Raw genomic sequence first — 8,797 nt, 5'->3', positions numbered from 1 at the left:
AGACCAATCGTTTGCAGAACTTGAACACAGACATGTACCAGGCTCATAATCAGACACATCCAGGTGTAGACAGACAGCATGCATCAAACGCACCTCCAGGATTTAGTCTACTCTCCTTCACACACTCACAGCTCCAGACTCATGTCCACGTCTGTGTCGGCCGATTCAGACGTGTAACGTATCTGCGATGCACAGACCCGCCTGTAATTAAACACCTCAATGAGCAGATTACGAGTTTCCCCATTTGGAAATTTCATTACCATTTCCATAATTGGATTCCAAATTTAATTAGTGCTCCTGGGCTAAACAGCATGTGATCGGAGAGCGAATGCAGATGCTGTCAGAGGTCTTGAACGCTGCTTTAACCCCGCTTACTCCTCTGACACCTTGGCAGGGAACAAAGTGACCAGAATAGAACAAGAATTCATCCTCATTTCTTCTACAAACACAAACTTTAACAGCAAAAAACATGGTGGAAATGTGTTCTTAAAATGCAAAGTCTTTACAAAACAACCTGTTGTTGTACTAAATTATCCTTTAACCAGGTATCTACTGAGGCTTAAACCAAACAAATTCACAAATAAACACAAGCTAACTGAGCTGTGAGCTGGGGGAATGCTTACATAAGCTAAATGCTAATGCCATTTCTGACATGCTGACTTTAATAGTAATGAGTCATTAGGATTCTACACGAAAGTTTCTTATCATCGAGCAATCTCAGTCAAGACTGTGTCGAAAACAAACTGATCAAGGGTCATCGCTTACATTGAATAAGTTTGGATGATTTCAACTGTCTAGCTTAAATATGATTATCCCAAACTGCATTTGAAGGTTTGTGTGTGTATGTGTGTGTATTTTCCAACACATATGCTTATTTATTAGAAGGAGTAGTTTGACATTTTGGGATGCAAGCTTAGTTACTTCCTTGCTGAGATACACCCCTGGCTTGCGGGGAAGTAACATGAAGGACAAACAAAAGCTGTATAAATTCAAGTTTGATACATAAATTAAATCAAATGGGATAGACAGTGAAGGCCTAGGTAGAAAGAAACTTTTAACTTATTTGAACTCTACCAATAAGATTAACCTGAGGCCTATTAGTGGGTTTGTTTATTGATGTCAATTACATTAGCATTTTTTAAAGTTTGATATCTTAACACTGAGTACTTTCTAGCTAAAGGTTATTTGCATCACATTTCCTAAACACACATACGACTTTTAAGGTAAAATATTGTACTCCTTTTCAAACTCCTTTTCATAAGTCTCAGAGCTCCCCAAAACATGTCTGTGAAGTTTCTTGTTCTAAATTCACTCTGATTCTGTATTTGATTGTGCCTATAAACCCCTCTATTTCAGCCCTGCTCAGAACAGGCTGTTTCTGTGTCTGTAGCTTTAAATGTAAATGAGCTGTGTCTGACCACGCCCCCTCTCTGGAAGGGCTTTAGTTTTCTGGCTTTCTCGCACCATGCCCTATGGCAGACTCAGAGGGCAGAACAAACACCTAGCTGAGTGTCACCCACCTGGGGGAGGGGTTACTGCCCTTTGTGATGTCATGAAGAGAAAATCTCCAAACGGCCTGTTTGAGCACACATTTTCTGAAAAGTGGAGCAGGTGAAAGTCAGAATGTGTGGGTCTGTAGATGTACTAGGGACACATTAAGTGTTTGAAAAACATTGTAAAGTGTATTTTGCATAATATGTGACCTTTAAGATGCAAAAAACATGTCTATGCTTGAAGTATGGACAAAATGTGGCAGTAATTTAAACAAGGAATTAATCATTTTTTTACTTTTTGATAAATGTTCATTTGTATGAGCAGAGTGCGTGTAGGTGGTACCTTGGTATTTTTTGTGATACTTCATATCAGAACATTTTAAAATGTATTGTTTTGTAGATCAATTCAAACATGATTTTAACTCTTACAGGGGGTTATGAGGGGGACAAAAACTGACTTCTTGGACATGTGCAGTGACATTCTGGACTCTTTTGGACTTCAAACTCTTCAAGTTTGAAGTCAAGGAAAGTCACATCTCCCTGTTTAGAATAAGAAAATGTGCAGCACATTAACAGCCTGTACATGCAACTTGTTATTTTAGCCTTCTGAATTTGTGTCAGGAAAACATGCCTCACATTTTTAGGAGTAAAAAGCTTTGAGCAACATGTTGCATTTGGCCTTTTAATTCGACAGGTTCTGTCTTTAAGATGTGATGAATAGTCTCAAACAAACTCAACTTTTTGTGATTCAATGTGAGGACGTCATGCCATGATTGATCCACCTATTCACATAGTTGAATTTTTCATTTCCTTTGTCCTTTATGCACATCCAGAGCTCCACAAACACCCTAACCATTTATTCAGGACCACACCATCCAATTTAAAACTTTTTGGCCAGTCATCAAATCATGTAATAGGATGCATGTTTCCACAGTCCAGAGGTTTTTATTTCTAGTCACATGCACTTTGCAGAGAGCAAATGTGCTTTATGTAAGCATTATTTTTATGTCCACAGGGGTCAGGAGTAATAGCAGATCCACCCCTCTTTAAAAAAAAGGAACATAACAGTAGATGTCCTGGAATAATAATGATCTTAAATTCAATAAAAAGGCCTCAAGCTCAAACAGCACTAAAGTTATCCACAAACTCAGAGCATAGTGCTTCTTTAAATTAAACACAATGCTTGTGTCTTAAGTATTTGCACACAAAAAAAAAACCTGCAATCACCTGAGAAAACAACCATGGACTTTGTTCAGGGATGAGACCAGGGGGAGGAAAAGATTTCAGTAGCACCAGAACAAATAAAAAATTTTCAGTTCTTGGCACCTGACGGAGACTTTCAGGAGTCTGCAGCCTGAGAGCTGCAGGCCTCAGCTCGACCTCCACAGGAAGCCAGCCCGAGGCAACATCACTGTGAGGATGTTTATCTGAAGGAGGGAACAGGATGAGTCTCACATCAGAAGCACATTCCAGCAGTCCCATATGTCAGGTAGGTAGACATCTTAAGTGTATTGACTCGATGACATGTGCTCTCTGCTGAAAGAAACCTCTCAGAGTTTAATTATAGGTTTTTAAAAATGTGTGCAGCTACTTAAGACTGTCATGGAAATAAATGCACAAGTCAATCTATCTGTGGGCTGGGCTTTATGATTTTTAATTTTCTTTTCTTTTTTACATTCTTTATTAATCCCGGGGGGGGGGGTTCTGGTTTACACTCTGTTATTGAGATACATGCATGGGTTGCTAAACACTGCTACACAGGGAGCATGTTACAACTGTTGGGGGTTTGATGGCTTGCTCAACTTCAGCAGTTCTCAGGAAGTGGTCTGGCACCTCTGCAAGGATGGAAGCGATCAAGTGAACTGGTTCAGATAACCGATTCTACTTGACCGAAAAAGTCTAGGTAAAACTAGGATACATATTGGAGCTCTTTTAGTTTAGTTTATTTGAATCAGGGACAATGTACAAAAAAACATTTGTCTCAAAAGAGAAGAGATGCTTTGTACCAGATTTAGCTAGCTAGCTAATTTCCATCTGTTATCCCTGGGCAGGAAAAATGGAGAGAGGTTAGGAGGCAGGTTTCTCCTGAAAGTTTCAAGACCGATGCAGAGCTGGCTAAACACTGAAGCTTCAGTGTCTGCGACGTCAGCAACACACCTTTTAGGTAGGTGTGTAGCTGACATGATTGAAAGGTGAGCGCGATGAAACGGTTCATGAAGCGGCTTAAAACCCGGCTGAACTCCAGCTCTCAGCCTGTCGTTAGGCTGACTGACAGTTAGGCTGACACAACATTTCCAGCATGGCGGCTGCTGTCGATGAGCCTCCAGAGCCCCCTGCAGTAACAGACGGGCGACGTCACTCAGGCTTCGTCCATTAATATTTACAGTCTATGCCTTGCATCTTTAAGAAAAAGCTAAAGACCCAGCTCTTTCATGAATATCTAAGCACTTAACGATATTATTGATGATGATGATGATGATGATGATGATGATGATGATGATGATGAAAATGTTTTTGATACTGATTAGAACTCTCAATAACAGCTTTTCGATTTTGTGCTTTGCCTTTGTGCACTTCCTGTCAGCACCTGTGTGTCCGATCTGACTTAAAGGTGATCTTTTGGACTTCCGGATGTTGTTTCCTCTTTTCTATATCTTTGCTTGTGTTGTACTTAGTCTCTGATGTACGTCGCTTTGGATTAAAGCGTCTCCCAAATGAACTGTAGAACTGTAGCTGTGCACTCTATTATTTCATCAAATATTCCCATTCCTTTCCTTTTAGAAATAAAGTTTGTCCGGCATTACCACTGCAGTTGCATTACATTTATTTTTCATCTGTGAAAAAGATGGACGAAAAATGTATTGCTGGTCCCCACATACAAACCCACAAACACACAGATACACACAATCTCATTGGAGATCCCATAAAGCATTAAAAATGCTGATAAAATATTCTCAGCCACGGGATCACACACCCACACTTCAACTTACAGGTTTTTGATAAAATGATTTTTTTTTGTTAGCCCTGAAGATAATTTTGTCTCTCTTCTCCTCTGCAGCATGTATCTCTCTCTATCTCTCTCTCTCTCTCTCTCTCTCTCTCTCTCTCTCTCTCTCTCTAACCGAGCTGCTTTGTCAGACAGTTGAGCCGCCTCGGGCAAAGTTTGAATTACTTTCAAGTGACTTTGTTCCATTCCTGGTATCACCTTAGCCTAAACTTGTCTTGAAATCTCCACAGGCAGGGAGGGAATAGACGGGGATATTGATTAGTGTTCTTTTCAGGGAAAGCTCTGAGGTGAAGCGTATATATCAATGGAAAGATGCGATGGAGGACCATTGTAAGGTTTTTCTAAGGTATCGAATTAATTTCTACATCATAGTAATGAAGGTAGTAAAACCACTTGAGGCGGTATAACTTTTTTTATATATGAAAAAATCTAAACATAGGTTGTTCTTAGCCTTTATAAAAATGTTTTTACTATGAAAACCAATGGTTTGCTTTTCTTTTGCTGGTGAGTACTGTCTTAACTTTAGTCTGTATGAAAATGCATTTAGTCTCAGTGATGTCACCCATTGGTTTCTGAGGAGGTCGCTATGAAGTCCATTAAACTGGGAACTGCTAAGCCTCAATAGCAGCATTCCATGCTTCTCACACACATAGGCCCGCACAAACCGGGACTTGAACCGGCACCATGCATTAGTGGAGAGATGGACACTGCTATGCAGGGAGCGCACCAGAGTAGTTGGGTGTTCTGTGTCTTGCTATAGTGTTTTTGCCATTCTATATATGTGTTTCTCATTCTCTCTTAGCCACCCTCAGCGTCACAGCGTCACCACAGCTCCTCAAATGCACCATGTTTTGTTCTAGTCTGCTTATGTGAGTTTAGTTTTTGACCATACAACCCGCACCCATCACACACTCACACCACAGCCGACACACTGATTAACTGTCAAACACACCTCACCATCTTTGGTATTTTGTATTCAACTTTACACTGCTTAGTTAAAAAGGTATGTTTCATTTGTTTTTGTCAGGCCTTTAGAGCCGCGTCGTGACAACACCACCACCTTCATTAACAAGTGTGCAAACATCCTCACTCAACACTCTGCTCTGGAGTCTATTTAAATCCAACGTCACACTATCCATTTCTGCTTCCCCACTATGGCAGAATTAATATGCAACAACAAAGCTTGGGATAATTAAATCTTCTGTCCATTTTCATTAAGCTGCAAGTGTGACGCTTGAAGGAAGGAGAGCTCCTGTTGTCTGCATGCTGACAGTTGTGTTTCAGAGAGGCTTAAAAAACCCCCCAGCAAATCAAGGTTTTACTTCCTATTGCATATTGAATTAATCAATAATGGACTATGTTTTATATCAAGTGGAGGCCAGACAAACGGTGATGGGCTCTTTAATTATTAAAACATAACATATGTTAGATGTGATGGATGCAGGAACAACAGTGGATTGCTCTCTCCGGGTGGGGAGTGGGTCATTGTCCCAAGTGAAGGAGTTGATGTATCTCGGGGTCTGGACCGATGTATCTCGGGGTCTGGACCGCTTTGGAGGTTTTCCAGGCATGCCCAACTTGGAGGAGACCCTGAGGCAGACCCAGAGTTCGTTGGAGGGATTACGCCTCAGAATCCCCCAGGAGTAGCTGGGGACCGTTGCTGGGGAGAGAGAAGTCTGGGTTGACTTACTCCGCTTGCTGCCCATGTGACCCGACCTCGGATAAGCGGAATAAAATGGATGGATGGATGGAAGGATGGCTACATATGTCAGTATATGAAGGCTTGTATAAGACGTGTACAAAGTATTCACTGTGATATCAATCAAGGTAGACGATTAAAATGGAGCTCTCCTGCTGATCAAAACATGTTTGTTGATGACTCATAACAAGACGACTCATTTAAAAGGCTGATCAAGTAATATGCTGTGCACGAGGAAACAACAAGTGAGAGAGTGAATGATGTCAGAATGACTGTATCTTCATAATGCATTGACAATAAAGATGTGGATCTGGAATGAACAATAACTATTTGTGTGGAAAGCGGGATGTACTGTATATACAGTGTTAAATGGATTTGCAAATAAATCACTCGTCTAGTTCTTGAAACAGCCTGTGTAAAATCTGACAGCCCATCAGAAGACTGGAAGTGTGTTTTCTAATTATCACCTATATACTGCTGTTTATGAATATTACTCATGCCATATGTCGCTAATAAGATACGATTCGGTTTATTCCAAACATGAAAACAATTTCAAGGTCCAATCAACTCAACAGCCACAATCTACGCATCTGTCAGACCACAGGCAAAGAAACAACAATTTTGACTGTCTATTGAATTACTATCTGAAGAATTGTGTACTCTATAGCCATCAAAAAAATTTGTCTGGCTGCATTCGCAATGGTCCCTAAAATCCAAGTACAGTGAAAGATTTAACCCAAACAAATACTGTACATTCATAATGATCAACAGATTGTTTCAAAATCACCACCGCTTTTTCTTTATTTACCATTGCACTTCTGTCATAATTCTTTTTTATGAATGATTTCTTTCAATAACAATACATCCAAATGGCAGCCACACTCTGACCTCTTGACTGACACCTCATTTGACTTATTACCGCCTTCTATTCACTGTTCCCAGGTCCCGGCTATGTTGTTAATAGCTAATGAGAGCATGAGTTGAAAGGAGATGCCTGACCCCTGGTTCTGAAATATCTAAGATACCAGGCAGATAACACGTGACTGTGCCAATCCCTGACGTTTCGTGTCGCCAATTAAATTCTGAAATGGTGCTTCAATCAATAACACGCATCCTGAAAGCAGTTAAAGCATTTCTAAGCCAAGGCTTTTTTCAACAGCAGTGCACGGGTTTGAATGTTTTTTGTAAGAATTAAAAAGAGACCTTATTTGTGCTCATCGAAATGGTTTAAGAACAGCATTCAACTTCCCCGCTGTATGCCTGGATAGACAAAATTCAAGGACTCAATGAAAAGGCTTAGCAACAGTGTGCCCGCATCGTGTGAGGTGTCAGGTGGGCCGGTACGTTAGTACAAATAATCCAGGTCCTCACACAACACAGAGTTAACACTTTCTGTATTAGTCAGGAGTCTTTGTTTGAACAGATGTGCACATAATATTTTCTGACACTCTCACACAAAACCTTTCACAAAGAAATTAGATCTCTGAAGATTTGAACACTCTTCTGAGATAACTAATATTCAATTAATAGGTATTTTAAAGCAGTTCAATGTGATTCAAAAGGCAGTAAGCAGCTTCATTAGGTTTCCCTAGAGAGTAGTGAGCTTCATTTCTGCATAAGCACTGCTGTGTGTCTTCTACCGTGTTTAGAATGAGCAGCGCTGATTTCATTTTTTTTTACCTTCTCCCCACGTCTGAAAGCCTGGAATGCCGTGATAGGGCACTTCATAAGGATACCAAGATAAGAAAAAAGAAGGAAACACTTTGGGTAGGTCATCTTATATCTGGAAATTTGCATTTTAACACTTGACAGAATTCACAGAAGTGTGGAGATGGGCAGCAGTTTCCTTTGCATTAGTGTGACTTATGAGCTAATCAGTGTTTTGGTGAGCAGGAGAGCAGGCCGTAAGATGAGCTAAAGGCCTCATCTTCTCCCCTGGAGACGCATGCCGGTGCCCTGCTAATGGTGGCTAATTTGCTAGTGAGGCATAATTGGGTTCCGGAAGCACAAACGCCACGGGAATTGTGAACACCAGCAGAGATAGTAGCCGGGCGAGGGAGATTGTGTGTGTGTGTGTGTGTGTGTGTGTGTCTGTTTGGGGGGGGTTCTGATAGGTCTTGCTCACAGTGTGTACATGCATGGCATTAAACAAAGTGGATCTTTATACTATAAAAGTGTGCATTTCTTTTATTTGTGTGTAATCTTCATGAGCCTCTTGGAGGGTTTCACCATTTAATGATATTGATCGTTTCTCTGTAAGTGTTCATGTGTGTGTCTACAGTCTCTGAGAAGGTGTCTTTATGTAAATGAGACACTGTAGGAGGGGAAGAAAGGCTTCAAAGCTCGCTGCAGGTACAACTATTCTACTGCTATGAAAGCATATACGAGGGAAGCACATCAAGCAAGCTGCTAACGGACTGTAGGACAAGAGGGAGAGAAGGATCTTATTATTGACCAGGAACATTCAGATCAAGAACATGACAGTGTTATAAAAGGTTGCCATGAAATAATGTGCAGCTGAAAAATGTTTAAAGGCCTTTTCCAAATGACACACCCTGCAGGCAGGTTCACTTTTCAAACATACAGCAATGTACACTG

This window comes from Labrus bergylta, chromosome 13, assembly GCF_963930695.1.
Source record: "Labrus bergylta chromosome 13, fLabBer1.1, whole genome shotgun sequence".
Classification (NCBI taxonomy): Eukaryota; Metazoa; Chordata; class Actinopteri; order Labriformes; family Labridae; genus Labrus; species Labrus bergylta.
The sequence above is the reverse complement of the archived record's forward strand: the minus strand, read 5'-3'. Positions refer to the sequence as shown.